Genomic DNA, 26,392 nt, shown 5'->3' with positions numbered 1-26,392 from the left:
CCTGCAATTTTCATGATATTTTTTTAAAACGTGAGTAATATTTTTGAGGATAGACTAAGTTGGGTGGGGATGGAAACAGGAGGGATCAGGTGGAGGGTCGGTGAAGAATAAATAAGATAGGGAAAGATAGAAAATAACCCTTAAAGATTAAATTATTTAACCTGAACTTAATACTTGTGAGGTTTCCAAAGGATGAGTAGAATTGTATTTCATGGCATACTTTCTTCAAAAACTATACTGTACCTGAAACCTGATGTTATAACCTGAATTTCCTCTCTAGTCTGGCCAAGCGAGAAATATAATGTCACATTTTGACCATCTTTTTGGCAGTCCCACATGAACTGAAAGATATTCTGCTGTTTCCTTCCAGGGTGAACAGTGTGACAAAGGCTTCCACTACAGTCTCTGATCATCACTACATCCTGGGGTTCCAGGTAAGTACTCTGTCTGATTCTATGGGCATGCTTGTGGAGAAGATAACAAAGCAGTTGGATCTTGAATGGAGCAGTAGTATACTATCTTGTGTAGTTTCAACCACGGCTAGTAGAAAAAGCTGGGAAGTGAGATTCTAGTTGATAGAACCACGTAAGATTGGTATGAGCCTCTAGAACTTCAAGCCAGCATCCTGCTGCAAATGAAGGTAATGAAACATATTCACAGCATGTGGAGGGAATCCCACATCATCCTGCACTTCAGGACAAAATACAAAGGACATGGACACCCACCTGACTACAACAGGACTTTTGTGGGTTCTGTGGCTGATTGAGAAAGGATGGCAAGGTTTTTTTTGGAATGAAAAAAAGAAATAAAAAAGGAAAGGACATGACTTCCCCTAAATATGGTAGAGGAGAAAATTCATTGTAGACAAAAGGGAGAGCAAAGCCAGAGGCAGGGACATCTGGGAGAGTTCAGAGTGCACATGACCAGCCTGAGCTGGGCCATATGGGCAGAGAAGGAAGGGAAAGGAAAAAGGGAGAGAGGGGAACCAAAATGGCTGATTTATATAGGGAAGAGCCTCTGGGAGAAGGGCAGCCCAGCCCTGGGCTGGATAGTTATGGATAAGGGGCCAGCCAGGTAGAGTCTGAGGGATGCTGGGAGAACCTGGTGGCCATTGTCCACTTTAATATGTTAGGTTGGCCCCTCAGCCATTTGACCAAGGGTTTGAGACTTAACACTGGAGGAGGAACAAACATTCATAGTGGGTTGGCTTAGTCCAGTGGTTGTAAGCTGGGCAGCCCTTGCTATGGAATGGTAAAGCTGTTGACAAATAGCAAGAAATTATGTGAAATGTGGCAGGCTATGTTGACAAGTGGGCAGCTGAGGTCTTCTGAGAACTCTGAGGAGGCCTGCTGAAAGGTTGATCAATGTCCCTTACAGAGAGGGAGCAATGGTTAGTCATAGGCTCAGGAAGTTTGGGTTCTGTGGTTTACCCTGACTCATCTAGTTTCCGATAAGGGTCCTAGTACCTTGAGAGGGTACAATGGTTGGAAGCTAATGTCTCAATTTGGCAGCGAGAATGAGGATCATGTGGAGTCAGATCCCTGGAGTTCAGCTAAGAGACCCATCTGTAACAGGAAGTAGTTACAAGAGTAGACAGCCATTTTAGAGTCTGGTAGCAAGAGAAGGGCAGAGGGACTGGCCCTGGGACAAGAGCACCTTGGCATTCAAAGTGCAATACCGCCATCCAGTGGAATGATTTTGCTGTTTGTACCAAACACTCCAGGTTTTCTCATTATGTCTGGGTGGGGGCGAGGGTGAGGAAATGGGAAGGAGGGAGGCTCTAGTCCAAACAGTGCAAGAAAGGAGGGTCCAGCAGGCTTGCCAACCTTAGGGGTACCCAGGGTACCAGTGACCCATGTGAAGCACCAGCCAGTCTAGCTCCCGAAGAAGGCAAGGCTCTAGAGCACCAGACCTCAACTATACAGGAAGTACAGACAAGGAGATCCTGTGGCAGCCATGGCTGACATACATGAGAGGAGTTCTCTACCGAGGAATCATCACATGGGGCTCAGGTGTGTGGACAGACTACTTGTGACTCCTTCGTGTCCTCCTATGAGCAAGGGACAGAGTCTGTCCAAGTACCTGTGGCCACACTCAGTGTCCCTGGCTGACTGATTGTTTTTCCTGTCTTCTACCTATACCCACACCTCCCTTCCTGGAACCAGATATTGCACCAGGGACACTGCTTCTTCTCAGGAACTCGGGGTCCCCAGAAATTCCAGCCAGAGGTCATTGACTTGTAAATCCTTTCTTAGTTCATTCCTTCTTTTCATCTGGCCATTGATTCCTCCCTCCCTCCCTTCCTTGCTTTCATCCTCCCTTGCTCATTTGCTTACTGACAACCTTAGCCTATTCACTTTGCTTTCCTCTTGATCTTGTCTTCCTATTTTTCTCCATTTCATTTCTTTCTGTTTCCGTTTGACTTTTACTCTTCTTCAGGACTGCTGCAGGTGGAGTTGAGTGTCCTCTACTGATCAGTCTATGATTTTGCTATAAAAATTATATCCACAGCATAATCACAGGGTATGGGGTGTTACTGCAATGGAGGTATGTACTTGGAACCTCCTGGTTGTGTGAGCCTATTGTGTACGTATCAGCAAGGAGCAGAGTGCAATGTGTCCATCCTCATGGTGAGCCTGAGCAGAGGAAGCCTCAGTCACGGAAGGAAGGTAGAGTTGAGAGGTGACATGCCACATGACCAGGATTCACTACCTGAGTCTCCCTGGAAAACCAACTAACAACAAACCTGACTCAAAGCAGCTCAGAACTCTTGGAGTGTACTCCGCACTAGCCCACAGTATTCCCAGAGAGTGCTCGGGGACAAGGTCAAGAAAAGTTTCCCTGCCCCTTCCCAGGTGATAGCTGGCCTATTAGATAATAGAAGTTAGGAAGCTGGTCTGTGATCAGGTAGTGGAATAATATGTAGATCATGGCCCAACATAGGCATGTGGCAATAGATGAATCTATGGTTCTACTCAACTTGGCAGTTAGCTGGTATATTCTATATATTCTCTTTCTCTCTCTGTCTCTCTGACTCTCTCTCTCTCTCTCTCTCTCTCTCTCTCTCTCTCTCTCTGCCTGTGTGTGTGTGCGTGTGTGCACACATGTAGTTCTTTGTTTCCTCTATGTTAGAAGCAAGGCCATAGAGGGTACAGAAACCATTGTAGAGCGCCCTGCCTCTAGAAGGTTTGTAACACATCCATTCATTTCAAACCTGGAAAAGTTATTGGCATGAATTTTGTAAGCCCTCAGCAGAAGTACACAAGTGGATACATCTGGCAGAAAGTGCTGGGATCACAGAGTAGTGGCATGCAGTCTTGTCAGGAAGTAGGGGTCTGTTCTTACAATACGGTTCTCAAGACCTTTGGCAGGAAAATATTTATGTGGAAGGTGCCAGGACTGATTGATCCATAGATATGGGTAGCCTGGGGCCAGTCAGAATTTGGAGTAGGCCAGTCACAGGGGAAGAAGACCATTTCCATCCTGGGAAGGGTTCCCTAATCTGGGTGTTTATGGAGATGGAGAGTGTGGAAGCACTGACAGGGTTTTCTGGAGAACAGAGACCAGCCATACCCACCACCCCCTGGGCATCACAAAGAGTCTCAACAAAGAGGATGGGGGCCTCTACGGGTTCAGTCATTTAGGCCGTGAAGGCTCCCTGTTTGATAGTGAAAACTATTTTCCAAGGAAAAGTGGTAATTTCCCAAGAATCCAGTGACGTCTATCTTCCCTGGACACCTGTGACATGACATTAATGTTGGTATGAATGTGTGTGTGTGTGTGTGTGTGTGTGTGTGTGTGTGTGTGTGTGTGCCCACTTGTGGTGACAGTCAGGTTTTAAAACAAATTCCTTCTTCTGATAACTACACTCACTTTGTCCTTGGTCATGTGTCTAGCTTCCTGAGAGAAAAGATGGTAAATTGTAGGCTCCATTTGAATATGACCCAATTGCAGCACAAAGGGAGTATACCCTGAGGAATGTGTGGTGGTGTACTGGTGTGGTGTTGACATGCTGAAAGAAACCAAGAAGCCTGGATTCTCTATTACATGGAGTTCCTTTCAGACTGTGTAAATGCCACTAGACAGGCTTCTTTGCATCCATGGCGGGTTACAGACATCTTTACCTGACTGGATGTGGATACAGGTGATCAAAAGACCCAGATACCAAACAGAGTCTGTGACCTTTGGAGAAAGGAAACAAACCTCTGTCCTGACATCCAGCAGCTGTGTGGAAAAGGTGAACAATTGTGTACCAACAATGAGATCATACACTGGCTGGGCAAGCTCAACGAGGTGATTGGAGCCACAGCCAAGAATCTGACAGGCTGGTAGCAGCTGGATGTACTAATATTTTGTCTTTGATATTTTCAAGTCTCCAGATGAGGGTCCCTGAGAACCTTATCTTCCATCAGAGGCTAAGGGGCTTCAACACAAAAGCTCACATGAGTTTGCAAAATGGCCAGCAGAGAAACACTTGATTGCACAGACAGGGTCTTGGAATGCACAGGTTGGGTCTCTGGACAAAAAGATCAAAGGGTGGCAAATTTCCTCATTATCCTGATTTCTATCTGTGGCTGAGGAACTGAGACTCTCAAAGTGGAAATTGTACTATTTTGTCATCTGTATAAGGATGAGTCCCCTCTGCTACGTACAAATGCAATGCTGAGTCTAGGCCCTGTGTGACTGGGAGGTTATCTTCCTTGTGCCAACTGTCCATTTACTCCTATGTCTTATATGGGGTAGGTAGCCTTGAAATTGAAGCCTTGTTGTGTCATGGAAATACGATGTCTGCACATCCTTAGAAAACTTGTACACTGTATGGGTTACGCTTAAACCTTGGTATCAGAGTGCCCTGCACACATTTGCCATTTATACTATTCCTGGCAAGCTATGATAGGGCCTGTACTCATCCCTGGGCCTATTTTCTGCCCAAGGTTTGATTCTGTGGCTTTTCCTGATGCTTGCTTCCAGTTTTAGGGTTCCAAGTTTAGTTTTCCTGTCTGGCACTTAGACCTTGAGGTTAGACCATGCCTCTGGTGCTTAATGATCTTCATACAATGGGGTTAAAGACCCTGTGAGGTCTGTGAACCAACCCTGCCCCCCCATGCCCAGGATTCATATAATAAGACTTCAAGGCCTATTTCTGATCAAAAGATGTCAAGACTTAACTGTCATTTTGGAATCTCGTGAGAAGTTGTTGACCTTTTTCCCTTCAGAGAAGGCTGGAGGAAGAAACCCTGAAAGAAGGGTCCCTTGGTGTTCATGGTATAACACTGCCATCAAGCAAAATTGTTTTCTTCCTTCTGCCAACACATCAGTGTGCTTTTTCTCAGCAGGTCTAGGGGTAAGGGAGTACAGAATAAATGGGGACTATGTTCCAAAGACAGAACCAAAGGGGTTTCCCATTATCCCAGTTTAGCTAATGAGTGAGGGCCTCACCATTGCCAGACCCTGGGCTTGTTGTATCCCAGAGCAATCATCACAGCGACACAGAGATTGCAGGCTTAGATATTCGGTGGCAGCCATGTCTGTCAAGGTGTAAGGAGCTCTTTGCCCAGGAGTCAGTGGCCTTGGAGCAGATATGTGAACAACCTGCTTCCGATTCTCTCATATCCTCCTAGCATCAAGGAGCAGAGTCTGTCTCTAGGCGCAAGGTTACAACAGGGTCCCCGGCTTCTTGACAGTTTTTGAACTCTCAACTCTATTTGCTTCTATTTCCTGAAATCAGAATCAATATTTGAGGATCTTATCTCTGTTCCTGGATTTGGGGGACCCACAGAAATGCCACCAAGAGGTCATCTGTCTGTCAGACCTTTAATCCTTCTTTCCTTTTTCTTCCTCCCTCCCTCCAACTCTCCCTTCTTCCGTTCCTTCCTTCTGTCCTTCCCTCACTCCCTGCCTCCCAATTCTGATTCCCTCAGCTGTTCCTCTCTGCCTCCTTTCCTCCCTGTTGCTCCTTGTTTCCATCTTTTCTGTGTTTTGACCTTCTTTTCATTTCCTTTGTACTTTGTACTTTGCTGTCTCCAGGAATTCTGCACTGAGAATCCAATGTCCTTTATCTATCAGCTTAGAGTTCACCATTAAAGCCAGGACCCCAGCACAATCCAACTGTATGGGAAATAACTGCAAGGATAGGACTCAAGTGGAGCATTCTTGTCAGTGAGACAACTGATTATGTAAGAGAAAGGGGAGAGCAGAGCTCTTCCTTAGGGTGGTTCTGAGTCAAAACGAAGGTAGTTGTGAGACAAAAAGGTGCCATGATGACTGGTTTCAATGCCAGTGACCCATTGACCAGACCCACTAGCTATAAAATGGACGTAAAGCAGGTTACCCCTCTTGGAGGCTTTTTTTTTCCTAGGTCAACTTGCTCAGGAGTGCCAGAGAATATCCAGGATCAAGATCAAGAAAGCTCCTCCCCACACATAGTCTGTGATGGCTGTCAAAAATGGGAAGCAGGACTGTCATCAACCAGAGAAATTATGGGTACATTCAGGCTCAACTTTAGCAAGTAGTAGAGGATGACTATGCTTTTTCTGGACTTGATGGTATGCTGGTGTGTGCATCTGCATGTAAGAGAGGTTATTCTGAGGGTGTCAGCTGCAGACAAGAAAGGTCATTAAAGGTCCAGCAACCATGGCAAAGCATCTCACCTCTAGTGGGCATGTTAGACAGATCTAAGTTTAAAGATAGAGGGGGCTGTTGATCTGAAGTTAAATTCCTTAGACCTGGCCCTCAGCTGAAGCACAGGTGGGCGATAGCTGGGATCATAGAGGTGTGACATCTGGATATCTGCTTTTGGCAGGGTACCTGGGACCTTTGGCTGGAAAGTTTGCGGACAATTCTAGAACCAATCCATAGTTGTGAGTGGTCTCAGGCCAGTGAGACGTCGGAGCAGACCAGTCACAGGGAGTTCAATTACACTCATCAAAAGTGCTCCTTCAGCTGCCACTTGGTAGAGATGGAGAATATGAAATTTCTGGCAGGGTTGTCTAGAGGAAAAGGGATTGAGTCCTTTTTCTTCTGGGCAGTCCAGACTCTCTATAATGAAGATGGCACCGATGCTCTATGTGTCACACTTGAACCTTAGCATCAAGATGCCAACAGAGGGTCCTGAACACATGTTCCAGCTAGAGTGCGCCTGGCAAGATGAGTGGCCTAGGAACAATTTCTAGCCTAGATTTTTTTTTTCTGTGTTTTCTCCTGAATCCTCTATTTAATGACTGATTTCTGATTTATTTTTTCTGTAGAACTCTTATGCCTTAGTGGAGCTTCAAGAAGCTAATGTTGAGTCCTGCCACCTTGGAGTTTAGTGGAAAGATTGTTTTTACCCAGTGAAGAGTGGGGAGTGGGCCTGGCTACCTTGGCATTCTTGGTGTAACACCGCCATCAAGCAGAATGACTTTCCTATTCCTGCCAACACCTCAGTGTGCTGATTCTCAGCAGGTCTGAAGTTGAGAGTGAGGATGATGGGAGCCTCTGGTCCCAAGACTGAGATGAAGGGCTCTCAGGCTAGCTTGCCAGTCCTAGAGTAATCTGGAGTTCACATGACCCATGTTGTCCCCAGCCAGTACCATCCCCTGAGTATGGCTAGACGCCAGAGCAATATATTCACCTACACAAGAAGTAAAGGCATTGAGATCCTGTAGCAGCCATGTATGTCAGGGTGGGGAGGGGTTCTCTGCTCAGGAGTCAGCATTAGGGGTGAAGATACGTGGGAAATTTGCAATGCCCTCCAAACATCATAAAGGAGAGTCTACCCAAGTGCTGTAAGAACAACAGGGTCCCTGATTCTTTGGGATTCCCCCCTTTTTTGGCTCCAACCTTAACAACTCCTCCTTAGATCAGAGTCTGGCCTCTAATATAAGCCATTAAATAATACACATATAAGTAATATTTTATGGACTAAGAAGGTTGTGTTTATACATTTAGGTCAACAAAAAAAAGAGGCCATAAATTTGAGTGCTGGGAAGCAGAGAATAGTGTGACCTGTTAGAGAGGGAACTGGAAGGAGGAAACAATTTAATTATAGTTTATTAGTTTTAAGTTTCAAAATAAAGGAAAGTAATGATTTTTTAAATATTTATTTATTCATTTATTTATTATGTATACAATATTCTGTCTGTGTGTATGCCTGCAGGCCAGAAGAGGGCACCAGACCCCATTACAGATGGTTGTGAGCCAACATGTAGTTACTGGGAATTGAACTCAGGACCTTAGGAAGAGCAGGCAATGCTCTTAACCTCTGAGCCATCTCTCCAGCCCCCGGAAAGTAATGTTTTTGAAGGTTACCCTAATCAGTCTCTGGAGTCACTGAGACTGACTCTGGATGTGGTAAACTGAAGAATCTTTGAGAGGTCGATATCCCCATAGGTCAGAGCCAAAGCAAAGTACTTACTTAGCAAAATGAATGTCAGATTTTTACTCACTATGTGACTTAGAAACCAAAATGGTGGGTCTTAACTCATGAGAGTTGATGGCTGGTAACGCATTGGGGACGTTCCTCACTTTTTTTTTTTTTTGGTTTTTTTTTTTATTTTTTTTTTTATTTTTATTTTCGAGACAGGGTTTCTCTGTGGCTTTGGAGCCTGTCCTGGAACTAGCTCTGAAGACCAGGCTGCCTCCAGAGTGCTGGGATTAAAGGCGTGTGCCACCACTGCCCGGCTTGTTCCTCACTTTTTACACTGATTAAAACAAACCAAAAACAAACAAACCAAAAAAAACATGAAGATAGGGGCCATGTTATGTAATTCTGGATATATATATATATGTATATATATATATATATATATTCTGCAATAAACTATTGTAGACCAGGCTAGCCTCAGACTCATAGATCCAGCTGCTGTCAAAATCCTAGAATTAAAGAATACCACACCCATCAATAAATAAGGAATCTTAAAGAAAATGTCTTAGTGGTTAAATAAAAAAAAAAAATAAAAGAAGAGCTTGGTGTCCTGAGAAATAGACCATCTATTTGCTTTCTTCCTGACCAATTGTCTCTTTCTACTCCATTTCTACCTTCCTTCCCTCCTTCCTTCCTTCTCCATTTCCTATTTTTCCCTTCTCTCTTTCCCTCTTCTGTCCTTCCCTTCCTCTCTCCCTCTCTGAAGGCTGACATGGTCACTGTGATGACTCTACATCATTTTCTATTTCTCCTTGCTTTCTGTCTTCTCTGTGTTTTGAGCTTCTTTGTTCCATTTATACATTTAATGTCCTTCCAGAGTGCTGCACCTATCAACAGCAAAGGTTCATCATTAAAGCCGAGCCTTCAGCATGACCCAAGTCTACAGAGGATAGCTGCAATGATGGCATGAGGGTGGGGCATCTCGGCTGGCTTAGCCAAGTGGTGTATAACAGCAAGGAAGAGAAGGCAGTGTCCTTCTTTACGGTGAATCTGAGTAGAGACAACCACAGTCAGCAAGGAAGGAAAACATCAGAGGAATGTTACCATGTGGCCAGCTTTGACTACTGGTGCCTCCCTGGGTAAAGCCTCTAGCTATACACACTCACAGGCAGGTCACCACTCTGGAAAGATTCTATGTGCTAGGCCACCTTGCTCAAGACTCTCCAAGAATATGCAGGGTAATAGCCCAAAGTCAAGATTGGCTGTCCCTTGTTGAACTGCAAGGCTCAGGTTCTCCTTAAAATGATTATGAACTGCCTCTCTCTCTCTCTCTCTCTCTCTCTCTCTCTCTCTCTCTCTCTCTCTCTCTGTGTGTGTGTGTGTGTGTGTCCCCTGCATTAAAAGCAAGGTCATAAAGGGTGCAGAAGTCATGGCAGAGTACACTGCCTGTGTAGTCGTTATGACAGACAGACCGAAGTTCAAAGCATGAATGGCTGTTGCTCCAAAGTGTAAGCCATTTAGGGACGGTACACTCAGCAGAAGTTTAGGTGGGAACATCTGGCTGGGAGAGCAGAGAACACAGAGAACTAGTATCCATTTCTGTCAGTGGGTGAGTATCTCTGCTTGTGACATGCTGGCCTGGACCTTGGCTGGAAAGTACATGGAAGGTAGTAGATGGCCTGGAGCCAATAAGAAGTCAGAACATCAAGTCACATGAAACCTTAATGCCACCCTCATCGTAAGGAGGGCATGATCAGCTTGAGGTCGGCACAGATGGAGAGTTTGAAATCACTGACAGGGCTTCTTGGTGAGCAAGGAAAGAAGTCCTTTTCTTCTAGACAATACAGAAAGTCTCAATAAGGAGGAGGACAGCCTATGCAGGCTCAGTTCTTCAGGACAGGAAGGCTTCCTGTTGCATAGTTAAAACCATTTCTCAAGGGAAAATGTTAATTCTACAATAATCCAGCAAGATCTAGCCTCTATGAATACATGGGGCATGAAATCTACATTATGTTGTGTGTGTGTGTGTGTGTGTGTGTGTGTGTGTGTGTGTGTGTGTGTGTGTGTGTGTTTGCCTACTGGTAGTCGTAGCCAGCCAGAAAAACAAATTCCTTTCCCAACACCTACACACATTTAGTCCTGAGTCATGTGTTCAGATCCCGGGGGAAATATCTGAAGGAAAATTGTGTTTCTGAGTTTGTCCCAGTTCTGCCACAAGTGACTACCTGAGGCAGGGGTGCTGGTAGTCTGGTGTGGTGTTGACATCTTGGTAGAGGTAATAGAACTAGGAACTCTGGAATGTGTCTAGATGCCTCTCGGTCTGTGTAAATCCCATTAGAGAGCTTTCCTTTGCCTGCCTGGAGAGATGCAGAAATGGGTAGCTGGCTGGATGCACCTGATAAAGAAAGGTACACATACAAGAATGATTCTGCACCTATTGCAGACAGGAAACATTGGGAAAATAATAGTTGAAAATGAATGTGTGGGTTAATAACAGTGATTGATTACAAATAGTGAGATCTTAATGGCAGCTGGATAAGTCCAAAGAAATGATTTAGAGTCCCAGCCCAAGGCCTATTAGGCAGGGAGCACTTGGGATGGACGAAAGGTTCTTCTTTTGAAATTTTCTTGTTCAGAAATCAGGATCCGGTGGAGCCCTAACGTTGCTGGTCCTATGGCGTGTGTGTGTAGGTGACATCTCCCTTGTGCAAACTGCCCACCTCCCTCTGTCCTATGTGATCTCCTAGTCAGGAGTCTGGTGTGTGTGTGTGTGTGTGAGGAGAGGTCGGGCAACCTTGAAATAGAAACTGGCTTGTGGAATGGCTATATAATGTTTGCACACCCGCAAGAGGACTGGGCACTCTATGGGTTACCCTAAGACCCAGCTTCAATGTTCCCTCTGAGTTCCATGGATGTGTGGGTCAGTTAACTTGTTCCTGGCAGGATATAGGGGGTTGTGCTCAGCCCAATGTCCAGTTTCTGCCCAAGATTTTCTTACTGTACCTTCTTCTCACTCATGCTTCTCATTGAGGGTTCCCAATTCAGTATTTCTATATGATCCTTAGTCCTTGAGAGCATGTCCTGTCCTTGTGTTGGAGTGGGGTCTGTGACTTCCCATACAATATCCATAGAGTAAGATTCTAAGGCTTCAAGGTCTGTCTCTGGCTAAATGAGTCCAAGATTGAACTCACCCATCTTGGAATCTAATGGCATATTGTTTTACTGGGGAAATGGGAGGAGGTGGAAATTTTGAATAAATAAAGAAAGAAAGAATTCACTGGGGAATTTGGTCCAAAGAGTAAAGTCACAGGGGTTTCAGTTAGCCCACTCCAGCTAACGGGTGACCACCTCACCATTGCCAGAGGCTTGCTATACTGCAGAGTAACAACCATAGCTATACAGGAAATACAGGCTTTGATTTCCTGTGGCAGCCATGTTTGTCATGGTGGGGAGGGGCTCTCTACCCAGGAGTCAGCAGCCATAATGCAGATGTGTGTACAAAGCATCCAGGATCAGAGACAGGTTGAGCACCGGTGAGTTCATGTTCCCCTTCTTCTTGTATATTTTTTGAACTTCACCTGTACTTACCCCTCAATTTCTGGAATAGACACTGCCCTTGGGATCCTGGACTCTGTACATGAGCTTGCAGGTCTCCAGAAATATCACCAAGAGTTTAGCTATTTCTCAGTCAGTCCTTCTTTCATTTCTTCATTCCCTTCTTTCTTCCTCAATCCATCATCATTGCATCCCTTCCTTCTTTCCAATGATCCTTTTCCACTTCCTCCATTGCTGCTGACATCCCCAGTCTGCTCTCTCTCTCTCTCTCTCTCTCTCTCTCTCTCTCTCTCTCTCTCTCTCTCTCTCTCTCTGTGTGTGTGTGTGTGTGTATGCATGCACGTGTGTATGTTTAATTCAGGGTCTCTCTTTCCATCCCTAGTCATAGGCCCTGTGTGGGTAGGTGTTGTCTGTCTTGTGCTAAAGGCTCACATTCTTCTCTATCCCATCCACTTTTCTGTCAGGACCATCCTGAGTGGGTGTTAGGAGGGGGAGGTCAGCTAACAATGAACGTGAAGCCTAGCGAACTCGTGGTTTTCCAGAACGTGTACAAACATGGGAATCCTGGACACACATTGGTTACCCTTAACCCCCAGAATCAGGATAGTAGCTGAGGCTCCTGCACACATGTGCCAGTTAGCGTTTCCTCCTGGGCTATGAGGGATAGGGGCCATATTCTGCCCTGAGTTCAGTGTCTGTCCAAAGTTTTGTTACTATGTCTCCTCATGACTCCTGCATCTAGTGGTGGTTTTCCAATTTTGTTTTTCTATATGGTGTTTATGCCTTCAGGGCGCGATATACCTTGTGAATAAAGTTACTGAATATTGTAGAGTGAGAACCCTGCTCTGTGACAATCTTGTCCTCAGACATACCACCCTGTGGTCAAGATCCATATAGAAAGACACTTAGACCTACTTTTACACAAAAAACTCCAAGATTAAATTCAAGCACCCTTGTCCTTTAGTGGCTACTTGTTACCTTTTTTCCTTCAGAGAAGAGCAGAGGGAGAAGAGCTGGAGGACAGATACCTGGATATACTTGGTGCAACACTGCCATCAAGCAGAATTGATTTTGTGTTCCTGCCAACACATCAGTGTGTTGTTTCTCCTCATATCTCAGGATGAGGGAATGGGGATGCATGGTGACTCTGTTCTCCAGACTGAGCTGAAGGAGTCTCTAGCCAACAGTCCAGCATTAGGAAAATTCAGGGTTTAGGTCAGTTGTGGTGTACTCCCAGCTATCCCGTAAGGTTTGTCATGCTGCAGAGTAAAAACCAGAGTGACACAGGAAGTGCGGGTTTAGGTTTCCTGGAGCAGCCATTTTTGTCAGTGTTGGTAGGAGCTCTATTAGGACTCAGTGCCTTGGATCACATATGTGGAAAAAGTACTTGTGACTCCATTATATCCACTTACCACCTTCAAGGAGCAGAAATAGTGTCCCTGACTTCATGATCTTTTTTTTTTTCTGAACTGCTATCTATACCTACCCCTCATTTCCTGGAATCAGAAACAGCCATTGGGATTCCGACCTCTGGTCATGGCCTTGTAGATCCACAGAAATTTTACAGTGGTTTACATATATATCAGTCCTTCTTTCGTTTCTTCATACCCTTCTTTCTCACTCAGCCTGTCCTTCCTCCATCCCTTTCTTCTTACCCATTCCATCCCCCTACCCATGCTCACATCCTCATTCCATTCTCTCTGCTTCATTTTCTGTGCATCCAGTATATTTCTGGTGTGAACAACATGTTAGTGTGTGCATGTGCATGTGTGTGTGTGTGTGTGTGTGTGTGTGTGTGTGTGTGTGTGTTTGTGTGTGTGTGTGTAAAACACCGCATTTCTTCTCTTGCCTACATGGACTTTATCATTTCCATGTATTCATATCCCAAGAAGAAAACAAGATGAAGGGGTAAGTTTCTTTTGAGCTTGTCTAAAATGTAATACCAAGCAAGGGACTGTCTGAGGAAAGGCTGCTGGTGTGCTGCTGTGGGAGTGGCATCCTGGCAGGAGCCAAAAGGACAATGTTCTTTGTAATGTGTCCTGGTGCCCTTAAGTCTATGTAACTATATCAGCAGCTGTCCATTGTAGGCATGGAGGGTTACAGACATGGGTACATGGCTGCAGGCACATGGCAAAGAAAGGTCCATGTACAAGACAAACTCTGTCCTTTGCAGAAAGGAAATTGTGGCAAAAATTTTGTCTGTCAGTGGCTGTGTGTGGTAGAAAGAACTACTGATTACAGACAAAGAGATCATAATGTTCTCTGGGCAGACCCCAATAGGTGATCTGGGGCCACAGACCAGGACTTGACAGGCTGGTAAAAGCTGGGATTGACTAATAGTTTCTTGATATTTTCTAGTCCCCAATGAGGGTTCCTGGGAAACAAATTTTCCATCAGAGCTTCAGGGGTCTCAACACAAAAACTCTTGTGATCTTGGAGGTAGGTGATACAAACATTTGGATGGACAGTCAAGGTCCTAGAATGAACAGGTGAGGGTCTCTGGACAAGAAGACAAAGAGTTTAGGTGACATTTATTTTTTTACTCCAACTCCAGTCCATGGCGCAGGAATTGGGACCCTCAACATGGAAGCTAGCTGTGTGCTTTCCATCCTCAGTACAGCCTGGCCTCTCATTCTGCTGGGTGTAGATCCGTTGCTGGTCCTATGGCGTGTGTGTGTGTGTGTGTGTGTGTGTGTGTGTGTGTGTGTGTGTGTGTGTGTAGGTGATGTCTCCCTTGTGCAAACTGCCCACTTCCCTCTGTCCTATGTGCTCTCCCAGTCAGGAGCCTGGTATGTGAGTGTGAGCAGAGGGTCGGGCAACCCTGAAGTAGAGACTGGCTTGTGGAATGGCTATATAATGTTTGCACACCCACAAGAGGACTGGGCACTCTATAGGTTACCCTGACACCCTGCTTCAAGATTCACCATGGACATGTGGGTCAGTTAGCTTGTTCCTGGCAGGTTATAGGGGGTTGTGCTCAGCCCAATGTCCAATTTATGCCCAAGATTTTTTTCTGTGCATTGATTAGACTCATGCTTCTCATTTGAGGATTCCAAATTTAGTTTTCCTGTATGGTCCTTAGTCCTTGAGAATGTGTCATGTTCTTGTTCTTGTGTTGGAGTAGGACTGAGGAAACTCTGTGGTACGTGACCTCCCAGACAATATCCATACAGTAAGATTCTAAGGCTTTAAGGCATATCTCTGGCTAAAAGAGTCCGAGATTGAACTCACCCATCTTGTAATCTAATGGCATATTGTTTTACTTTTATTATTATTAGTTTTTAATCAGAGAAGGGCAGAGTGTGATACCCAGAAATCCTGTACCTTGACCATGTTGGTACAATACTGCCCTCAAGTGGTATTTCTTTACTATTCCCACCAATGCCTCAGTGTTCTTTCTCTCAAAAAGTGAAGGGAGGATTTGAATGAGGAGTTCATTGGGTGCCCTGCCCTGTGGGAAGTCCAAGGCCCTTCCTGCTTCAGCCAGGTCTAGGAAGGTGTGCATCCAAACAGACTAGTCTCCCAAAAAGCCAGTTCATGCAATAGAATAAAAAAAACCCAGTGCCATTACCATTGGCTTCTTTGTCAGCCACATTCAGAGAGTCAGGTTTGACTGGAGAGGGAGGGGGGAGTAGGGGAGTGGGAGGGAAATGGGAGGAGGTGGAAATTTTGAATAAATAAAGAAAGAAAGAATTCACTGGGGAATTTGGTCCAAAGAGTAAAGTCACAGGGGTTTCAGTTAGCCCACTCCAGCTAACGGGTGACCACCTCACCATTGCCAGAGGCTTGCTATACTGCAGAGTAACAACCATAGCTATACAGGAAATACAGGCTTTGATTTCCTGTGGCAGCCATGTTTGTCATGGTGGGGAGGGGCTCTCTACCCAGGAGTCAGTAGCCATAGTACAGACATGTGTAAAAACATCCAGGATCAGAGACAGGTTGAGCGCCGGTGAGTTCATGTTCCCCTTCTTCTTGTATATTTTTTGAACTTCACCTGTACTTACCCCTCAATTTCTGGAATAGACACTGCCCTTGGGATCCTGGACTCTGTACATGAGCTTGCAGGTCTCCAGAAATATCACCAAGAGTTTAGCTATTTCTCAGTCAGTCCTTTCATTTCTTCATTCCCTTCTTTTTCCCTCAGTCCATCGCCAGTGCATCCCTTTCTTCTTTCCTATGATCCTTTTCCACTTCCTCCATTGCTGCTGACATACCCAGTCTGCTCTCTGCTTCATGTTCAGTTACTTCTTTGTGTCTTTCCTGAATTTCGACTTTCTTTTTGTTTCCTTTCTTATCTCCTGTCACTGAGGATTTCAGTTACAGCTCAGTGTGCTAAAACTCCCAGTCAAGTATTCAGCATCAAAACCAGGTCCCCAGCAAAATCTATGGTGTGGGGAATAAACTCATGTGAATTGCAGGCATGAGGGGTTGAAATGCAAGTGGGCATCTTTGTCTTGTGAGCCAATGAATGAGCAGGAAGAAGAAGGTGAAGGCCAAGTCCTTCTTTAGTAGGAAGCTCAGTCAACAAGGAAGGCAGATGTGAGACAGGAGAGCTGCCATGTGGACTGCTTTCACTACCAGTGCCTCCTTGACCAAACCCACTGGCTGCAAGACTGTCTTATAAGGAGGTCACCACTCTTGGAAGGCCACCTTCCTAGACACGTTGCACCAAGTCCCATAAAATTCCTGGTTAAATCTTAAGTAACATTCTTCTTTCCCATTGAAGACTGCCCTAAGTGGGAAGCAGGTTTGACTCCATTACGGGTAAAGCAGGTACCTCTTTTGGCAGTTGGTGAATTGGCTATGGTTCACTATACTTTAAGGTGGTATATGTGTGGGTTTGTATGTTAAAAGTGTTTACCCTGCAGAAGAATCATTACCATAGTGGTTCAGACACCATGGTGGCAGAGTATCTTGTATCTACTAGTTCTTGAAGGCTGATGGTTTGACCCATAAGCTCTTTATGCACCCGGGCCTCAGGACAGGTAGGTGCATCTATCCAGAAATCCTGGCATTGTAGAGGAACAAATATAGTCTTTTCATGAGGTGGATATCTTTGTCTGTGATATGTTTCCTGGGACATTTGTCTAGAAAGTATATATGTTGAAGGTGCCAGGAGCAGTGCATATGTGTGGGTGACCTCGGGTCAGTGAGAGGTCACATCAGGCCAGTCACAAAGGGTTCAATTTCCATTATTAAAGTGCTCCTTTATCTGAAGCTTTGCAGAGATGGAGAGCTTGAAAGCTCTGTCGGGACTTTATGGAATTAAAGGGGAAGAGTCCTCTTTGTCTGGCAGTATAGAAATTCTCAATCATGAGGAGGTTGGTTTCTGGAAGTTCAGTCTTATATTCTCTGTACATCAGTCTTGAGCCCCCAGTCAAGTTGACAGCTGAGGGTCCTCCATACATGTGCCATCTAAAATGTTTCTGGTGGATATGTGGGATACTTTGATTAGCCCTAGAACCAGTCTGTACCCAATAATTTGTTTCTGTGGCTTCTATTGACTCATGTATATAGTGAGGAGACTTCTAAATTAGTTTTCCTGTGTGCCTCTTATGCCTTGCGAGAGGGCCCTGTCCTTGTGGAAGAGTATCTCAGTGCAGTGAAACAGAGAAGGCCAGATCTCAAGGGTAAGGTTCCCAGACCTATATCTGGCAAAAGCGGCCAGAATAGAACTCCATTACCTTGAGGTAGCATGGCATGTTGCTTGCTGTTCTCTATCTCTTTATATATATTTCTCACTCCATCTGTTTCTATCTCTGTCTCTCGATATTTTTCTGTCATCTCTTTTCAGCATCTCTAGCATCATAATCTATCATCTCTCTGTTATCTCTGTGTCATCTCTATTACCTATCTCTACCATCTCTATCACCTTTCTCTATATTCTCTCTCTATCATCTTTTTTTCTATCATCTCTTTCTCTATCATCTACCTACCATCTCTTTCCCTATCATCACTGTCTTCTAGATCTATCATCTTTCTCTATCTTTTCTTTCTCTATCATCTCTATCACCTCCTTCTCTATCATTTCTATTATACCTTTTTCAACCATCTCTTTCTATCTCTCTTTTTTTCTCTTGTTCTCATTCATGGCAGGACAGAGGGAGCAGCCCTGGTAAGAGTCTACCTTGGCAATGTCCCCCCCCCCACCACTGACATCCCAAAGAAAGCAATGTTTTTTGTCTAATATGGCCATCCATCAAAAATGTGTTGCTACTTTTGACAAAACCTTAATGTGATTTTTCTCAGCAAGTCTGGGTGAGGGGATGAGGAATGCTTGGGACTGTGGCCCAAATACAGAAATGAAGGGGGCTCCAAAGGACTGTGGCAGGTAGAGTTCCATCCAGAACCTGTCATGCAAGGGTTCACTAACAAAACTAAGTACCCAATACAGCCCACAGATACAGGTAATAATTACAGATATGGGGATCAGGCCAGGTATCTTTGTATTGGGATTCAAGTGAGTGTGTAATAGCAAGAAATGCAAGGCAGTGCTTTTTCTCAAGGTGAATCTGAGTAGAGACAGCAACAGTCAAGCCAATGTGAGCTGCAAAAGAGGCCACTTCAACTGATTTCACTGACAGAGCCTGCTTAGCAAAACTAACTGAGCTGTAAAAACTTACATAACTTACATACAAGCAAGTCACTGCTCTTAAAGGTGTCTCTTTCTGTAGCTACCTTGCTCAGCAGTCCCAGAGAACACCAAAGGTCAGTTTTTAAAAGGTCGCCCTCCACCTTTGTGATGACTGTCCCTCCAGTGGAATATTTGGGAGAACAGAACCCAACCTTGGCACGTGGTGAGAATGAGATTTCCTTCACCTAAGGGGGAGTTTGCAGGAAAGTATGTATATGGAAAGTGCCAGGACTGATGTTGCCTCAGACTAGGGAAAAATTGGAGCAGGGGCTCAATTGCCAGCATGAGAAGGGCTCCCTCAGATGGACAGCCCACTAATATGTAATTAATATAGCCCATAAATATAGTAATGGAGCATGTGGTGGCCCTGACAGGGCTGTCTAGAGGGAATAGGGGCAATAGTCTTTTTCATTAGAATGAAGAGAAATTCTCAACAATGAAGAGAGAATCCTGTGGAGATGCTTTCTTTAAGTACAGCAAAGCTTCTTGTCGGGGAGTGAAAAGTATTTCCCAATGCATGATAGTGATTCCCTGGGAATCTACATGTCTTGGGTTTTTTAAATTGCTGTGAAGAGACACCATGACCACAGCACCTCTTACAAAGAAAACATTTAATTGAGGTGGTGGCTTACAGTTTCAGAGGCTCAGTCCATTATCATCATGACAGGAAACATGGCAGCAACCAGACAGTTGTGGTGCTGGCTACATGCTCATCAGAGGCAGCAGGAAGTTGACCGACAGTCACACTGAGTGAATCTTGAGAAAAAGACCTCAAAGCCTTCCAAAACATGACATATTTCCTCCAACAAGACCACATCTACTCCAACAAGGCCACACCTCCTAATAGTGCCATTCCCTTTGGGGACCATTTTCTTTCAAACCACCACGTTCCACTCCCTGATCCCCAAAGGCTTATAGACATATAATGCAAAAATGCATTCAAGAAATTTCCATAGTCTATAACAGTCTCAAACTTATTTCAATGTCCGAAGTCCAAAGTCTATTCTGAGATACATGATAATATCTTTTTAAATTTCTTTATTTAAATAATATTTTTAAATTTATTTTACATACCAACCAGTTTCCCCTCCCTCCTCTCCTCTCATCCTCTCCCCTTTCCTATTTACCCTCCTCCCCATCCACTCCTTCATCCCCATTCAGAAAGGGGCAGGCCTCCCATGGGCTTGCATAAAACATGACACAATTCAGGTTGTTCCAGGTTCCTCCTCTTATGTCAAGGCAGAGTGAAGTAATCCAGCATAGGGAACAGGTTACCAAAAGTCAGCTAAGTGCTTGGGAGAGGTCCTGTCCCTCTGTTAGAAGCCTTACTAAGAGACCAAGCTACACATTTGTTACACACATGAAGAGAGCCTAGGTTGGTCCCATTCAGGTTTCCTAACTGTTGTTCCAGTATTAGTGAGCTCTTGCAAGCTCAGGTCCTCTGTCTCTGTGGGTTCCTCCATCATGAACCCCCTGGGTCGTATAACCCTCCTCCCTTTCTTCCGCAAGTCTCAGCGCAGTGCTCGACATGGCAATCGCTTAACTCTAATCAGCTGTAAAAATCAAAAATAAAAATCAGATCACATGCTTCTTACTTATAATGTCACAGGTTATGCATTACCACTCCAAAATGCAGGGAAGGAAGCATAGCACGGAAATACTGGGAAAAAATCAAGACCAAAAACCAGCCGTGTAAACTCTAAACTCTGCATCTCCATATATGATGCAAAATGACCTTCAGGTCTCCAATTCAGATGTGTTGACTGTAATACACTTCTTCTTGAGGGTGGGGGTGGGGAATTGGTTACACTCCTGGTTAGCAGCTCTCCTCAGCAGATAATCCCATGAATCTGGCATCTCTAACATCTTTGGTTATCCAAGGCTTCATCTTCACAGCTTCATGCAGTGACCTCCCTACTAGGCCTCCATTCAAGGACATCCCTGACACATGCCTAGCCTCAGGTCCATAACTCCTTTTATCTACTCTTAACTCTAAAGCTAGAAACACATGGTTGAAGCTGCCAAGTTCTGTTGCTTGCTGGTACTGGAATATGGCCCATTTGTTTCATTACGTGTTCACCAGCTTTCTGTTTTCCTTCACTGCCTAAGTTTGACTGTCATTTAGACCAGACTGGCCTCAAACTCAGAGATCTGCCTGATTTTATTCCTTTGCATACTTTTTGGGTTACTTCCTGCTGGCAATGGAGTTTGATTGTATAAAGAACAAGTAAGACTTTTTTTGTAATTTCTTTGGCTTGTTGCCATGTGATGGAAAATTCTTTTTTAAAAACCTTTCCTATTGATATGATGGGTTTTATTAAAATTCTGAGGCTTCCAGCAGATTTCCAATCAATAATTAATCGATTTCTTCATTCCCTTGTGCTAGAGGACATGGCAGGCCTGTATGGAATCAGATGTGTCTTATATATGTGATGATTCCTATTCCTGATTATTTCTTGTAACTGGATAAATAAAAAAGCCAATTCTATATCATCTGGTGTAAATTTAGCAGTTTCAGTATTAAAAACAACTCTTTCTGCATATTGCAAATCAATAACTATGATGAGAGGTTTCATAAAATCCATTAATACCATGAGAATAGCATATAAATTTGAATTTTAGACAGAATCGTAAGGGCTTAGATCTACTTTACTTAAATTTTCTGATTTGTAACCTGCCTTTCCTGATTTATTTACATCAGTACAGGATGTTGGGATGCCAAATATTGGTGTTCCCTTTACAATATGAGGAAGAATGCACGTAGTTCTTTATATAAATTGAATTCTCTAGCTTTGGGATATTTGTTGTTAATCTCTCCCAAAAAGTTACTGCAAGCTCTGTGCCAAGGGTTCACTTTCTTGCAATAGTTTGGCTATTTTATCATTATTAAAAGATACTGATGGTTCTATTCCTGCTAATTGATGAAGTCTCAATTTTCCTCTTAGAATCAGCTCAGAGAATTTTCCACATGTTTTTAATTTTTTAGTCAGTTTATGTGGTTCAAAGATCCATTCTAAGAGAATATCTTTCCTCTGTATTAAAATTCCTGTAGGATGATGCTTAGAGAGTAATATGACCAGAATGAGAATGTAGTTAAACTTCAGATCCACATGATCCACATGTGCATCTTGAAATTTTTCTTCTATCAAAACCAATTCTCTCTCAGCTTCAGCTGATAGTTTTCTGGGACTATTTCACTTCTTTTCATCTTCAAGGTTTTGAAAAAATTACTCAGTTCATCAGAATTTACTGCAATAGTGGGCCATAGATAGAAAATGTCTCCTACCAATCCTTGAAAGTCGTTAGAAATCTGTAATTGTTCCCTCCTTATTTGTAACTTTTGAACCTAATTTTTGTAAGCTATCTTATTAGCCTAAAGACTTTGTAGAATCTTCTCTTTGTATTTTTTTCAGGAGCAATTTCTAATCTCTAACAAGGCAAAATTTTTCTTGACTTCTTCAACATTCTTTCTATAGTATCTACATTTCAATCAGATAGTAAGATGTCATTGAGGAAATTGCTTACATATCATTTCCAACAGCTGTCATAACAAATATTGGCACAGGGTGGAGCTATTTAACATTACCTGTGGATGAATCTTCCATTGATATCTCTAAGAATTTTTTAAGTAGGTACCATGAAAGCAAATTCTTCTCTGTCTTTTTCTTGTAAAGATATAGTGAAGAAATAATCTTTTAAATCAATAACTATAAGAGGCTATCCTTTAGACAACACAGAAGGTAAAGGAATTCTAGATTGTAGTTAGCCCATTGACTGAATCACCTTATTAATAGCCCTTACATCTGTCACCATTCCCCAATCTCAAGATTTCTTTTTAATAACAAATGCAGGAAAATTCCAAGGGCTGGTTGATTCTACCATATGCTGACTATCTGTCTGCTCCTTTACCACCTGTTCCAAGGCCTGCAGTTTCTTTGTTGTTAATGGCCATTGTGCAACTCCTACAGCTTTGTTTGTCAACAATTTTAAAGCTAGGATCTTTGGTGCCTTTAAAAAACCAGCAGCTGTTGGATCCTGTTTTGTACAACCAGAATGGCCAGTGAATGTTCTTTGTAATACCTTCTAATAGTTTTCTCAGAAACTTAAGTTAATTTATGATTTGTTTCTGAGATTGGGGGAATGTTAATCTGAGCATTCCATTGTTGTAACTAATCACATTTCCACAAATTCATTGCTATGTTAGCCACATATGGCTTTTATTTTCCTCTCTGTCCTTCTGGCCCATACATTTGACCCATCTCATGCTCTTTTTTACCTGAGATAAAGTTTCAATCCCCAAAACCTGAACATTTACCTCCTGAGGAGACTAAAAGGATGCCAAGATTCTGGTGCAACTATTGTTAAATCTGCTCCTGTGTCTACCAGACCTTCAATGACAGTGTCATTTATTCATATTTTTAATTTTGGTCCTTGTTCATTTATAAAAAGCTTGCCAAAATACTCACTTTATGGTTTCTCCTGAATTTTTTGATCTTTCTCCTATAGCTGTTCTACTATCCAGAGCAGCATGGTTTCATACAATAGGCATTACATTCTTTAATTGTGCTGGAAAGTAGTTTCCTCCATGATGATAGGAAATGACTCAACCAAATTTGACCTGGCAACCTGCAAGAGGCCCCTGAAGGAGTTTCTTGATGGCAGAGGTTTGCCTTGAATGTTCCTTGTTGATCTACACTCATTAGTTCAATGCAGGCCTTTGCCACACCTCCTGCGTAATCCAGAAGAGTGGGAAGTTCTCAGTGGATTATGCTTAGAAAAAATATTGTTTCTAGGAATGCCCTACTTACAGTCCCTTTCAAGGTATCTTTATTTGCCACAATTGAAACACTTGACATTTTTATTTTTCTCCAAATCTCTGGAAATCAACTCTTCTATCCAAGCATCATCATGAAAAATCTGAGAAGATAGCTGAATCCTTGGGAAGGTATTTGTTATATTTAAAGCTACAGTCAGTCAATAGACTGTGACTTGAAATATAATCTAAATGGTCTATGTATTAATTAAAATGAAAGAGATCCATTACTGGGGAGGTTATCTTAGACTACTGTCTAGTCCTCCTGGGTGAGTTTACTTCTTTTTGTTCTAGAGTTTTCTGGTGTTATGCTAAATGTATGGGATTTTTCCAGGTTCTTCATGTAGGTATTTAGTACTATGAAATTTCCTCTTAGCTTAGCACTGTTTTCATCATGTCCCATAAATTTGGGTATGTTGCGTGGTTATTTTCATTGAATTTTAGAAAGTCTTTAATTTCTTTCTTGAACCATTGGTGACTCATGTGAGCATTATTTAATTTTCATGTTTCTGTAGGTCTTCTGAAATTAGTGTTGCTGATGAATTCTAATTTTAATCCATAGTGATCTGATAATATGCATAGGGTTTTGCCTTTTTATCTGTTGAGGTTTTTGGTGCAACAAAGTATGTGGTCAATTTTAGAGAAGCTTTGATGAGGTGCTGAGAAAAAGGTATATGCTTTTATGTTTGCATAGAATGATCTACAGATGTCTGATAAATCCATTTGAATCATAACATCTGTTAGTTCCTTTATTTCTCTGTCTGGTTGGCCTGTCCAGTGGTGAGAGTGGAGTATTGAAGTCTCCCACTGTTAGTATGTGGGGATTAATATATGATTTCACCTTCAGTAGTATTTTTTTTTTATAAATGAGGCTGCCCTTGTATTTGTGGTATAAATGTTCAATACTGAGATTTCCTCTGGATGGATTTTTCCTGTGCCAAATATGAAATGTCTTTCTTTGTGTGTTTTGATTGATTTTAGTTCAAAGTCTATTTTGTTAGATATTAGTATAGCTTACCAGCTTGTTTTTTAGGTATACTTAATTGAAAAAAATTTTCCCAACCTTTTATTCTGAGGTGATGTTTGTCTTTGAGGTTGAGGTATGTTTCATGTATTCCGCAGAAGGATGAATTCTGCTTTGTATCCAATCTGTTAGCCTGTGTTTCTTTATAGGCTATTGGGTCCATTTACATTAAGGAATATTAATGACCAGTGATTGCTAGTTCCTGATATTTTAGTTTTCATAGTTGGTGATGTTATTTATTTATTTATTTATTCGTTTATTTATTTGTTTGTTTGTTTTTTTTGAGACAGGGCTTCTCTATAGCTTTGGATCCTGTCCTGGAACTAGCTCTTGTAGACAGGCTGGCCTCAAACTCACAGAGATTCACCTGCCTCTGCCTCCCAAGTGCTGGGATTAAAGGCACGTGCCACCACCGCTTGACTTGGTGATGTTATTGTGTGTGTATTTTTTTTCTTCTTTGGGACTTGCTGCTGTAAGATCATCTATTGCTTGTGTTTTTGTGGATGTAAATGATTTCCTTGGTTTGGAGTTTTTCTTCTAGTACTTTGTGTAGGGCTGGGTTTGTGGCTAAGAATTGATTAAATCTGGTTCTGTCAGAGAATGTTTGCTTTGTCTATCTATGGTGATTGAAAGTTTTGCTGGGTATGTTAGTCTGGTATGGCGTCCATAGTCTCTTAATGTCTGCATAATGCTTGACCAGGAACTTCTTGCTTTCATTGTTTCCATTGAGAATCAGATACAATGCTAATAGGTCTACCTGTATATGTTACTTGGCCTTTTTTCTTTGCAGTTCTTAATATTCTTTCTTTATTCTTTCTTTATTTTGTGTGTTTAATGCTTTGATTATTATGTGGCAAGGGAACCTTTTCTTTTGGTCCAGTCTATTTGGTGTTATGTACGCTTCTTATCTTCATATGCATATCATTCTTTAGATTGGTAAAGTTTTCTTCTATGATTTTGTTGAATATATTTTCTGTGCTTTAGAGTTAAACTTCTTCTCATTCTTCTACCCCTATTATTCTTAGTTTGGGTCTTTTCATGTTGTCCCATATTTCCTGTATATTTTGTGCTATGCTTTTGCTAGATTTAATGTTTTCTTTGACTGATGAGCCTATTTCTTCTATTGTATCTTCAAAGCTTGAGATTCTGTCTTCCGTCTCTTGTATTCTGCTGTTTATATTTGCATTTGTGCTTCCTGATCATTTTCCTAATTTTCCATTTCCAGATTTCCCTTATACTATGTTTTCTTTATTGTTTCTTTTCCAGTTTTCAAATTTTGAATCATTTCTTTTGATTGTTTGATTTCTTTTTCCTGGTTTTATTTAAGATTTTTTTTTATTTCTTCCAATTTTTTGATTGCCTTTTCCTTGATTTCTTTGGGAGAATTTTTCATTTCCTCTTTAAGGGCCTCATACATTCTCCTAAAGTTATTTTTAGGTCAATTTCTTCTACTTCATCTGTATTGGTTTGTTCAAGTTTTGCTGTTATAGAGCTAGTAGTTTTTGCTGGTGCCATGTTGGTCTTTGTGGTATTGAGTATGCTCTTACCTTGTTGTCTACCCATCTTTTCCTCTGATTGGTATAGTTGGCATTATGTCTCTGGTGATTTCTCTTCCAGGTTCCTGTGGAGCCAAGGCTCAGATGGTTGCTCCTCATAGTGGAGTCAGGGCCATGATTTCAGTCACCTCAGATGGTTTCTTGGCATTCCCAGGGGTCGCTTGGCATTCCCGTAGGTCACTCAGCACTCCTGCAGTTCTCTCTGAAATCCAGGAGGTCATTCAGGCCTGTTTCCACTCACTTGGGCCTGCTCTCAAGGAGGTTGTTGTCTTGGGCCTGCTCTCATGGAGGTCACTGGCTCTGGTCTGCTCCCATAGAAGTTGCTGGTCCCACAGAGGTCGCTGGTTCAGATTTGCTCCCTTGCAGGTCTCTTGCTCATACCTGTTCCCACAGATGTTTCTGGCTTGGTCCTGCTCTCGTGAAAGTTACTGATTTGGTCCCAGTCCTATGGAGGTTGCTGGTT

At 42.9% G+C, this 26,392-nt stretch overlaps 1 protein-coding gene across 4 annotated transcripts in view; it reads left to right on the top strand.

The window, feature by feature from the left end:
* LOC121441644 (E3 ubiquitin-protein ligase RLIM-like) overlaps window positions 1-26,392 on the top strand; it is a 195,184-nt gene that overhangs the window by 10,210 nt on the left and 158,582 nt on the right. For 3 of the 4 annotated variants that reach the window (XR_005973484.1, XR_005973486.1, XM_041642853.1), the window contains exon 2: window positions 371-434. The gene's annotated coding sequence lies outside the window, so the exon portion shown is untranslated. Of the gene's footprint in view, window positions 1-370; window positions 435-26,392 lie in introns of those variants that run through there. The other variant, XR_005973485.1, reaches the window with a different exon arrangement.

The sequence above is a fragment of the Microtus oregoni genome, unplaced genomic scaffold (assembly GCF_018167655.1).
Source record: "Microtus oregoni isolate MIOR12 unplaced genomic scaffold, Mior012 000080F_ref0000499, whole genome shotgun sequence".
In the NCBI taxonomy this organism is placed as follows: Eukaryota; Metazoa; Chordata; class Mammalia; order Rodentia; family Cricetidae; genus Microtus; species Microtus oregoni.
The sequence above is the reverse complement of the archived record's forward strand: the minus strand, read 5'-3'. Positions and strand labels throughout refer to the sequence as shown.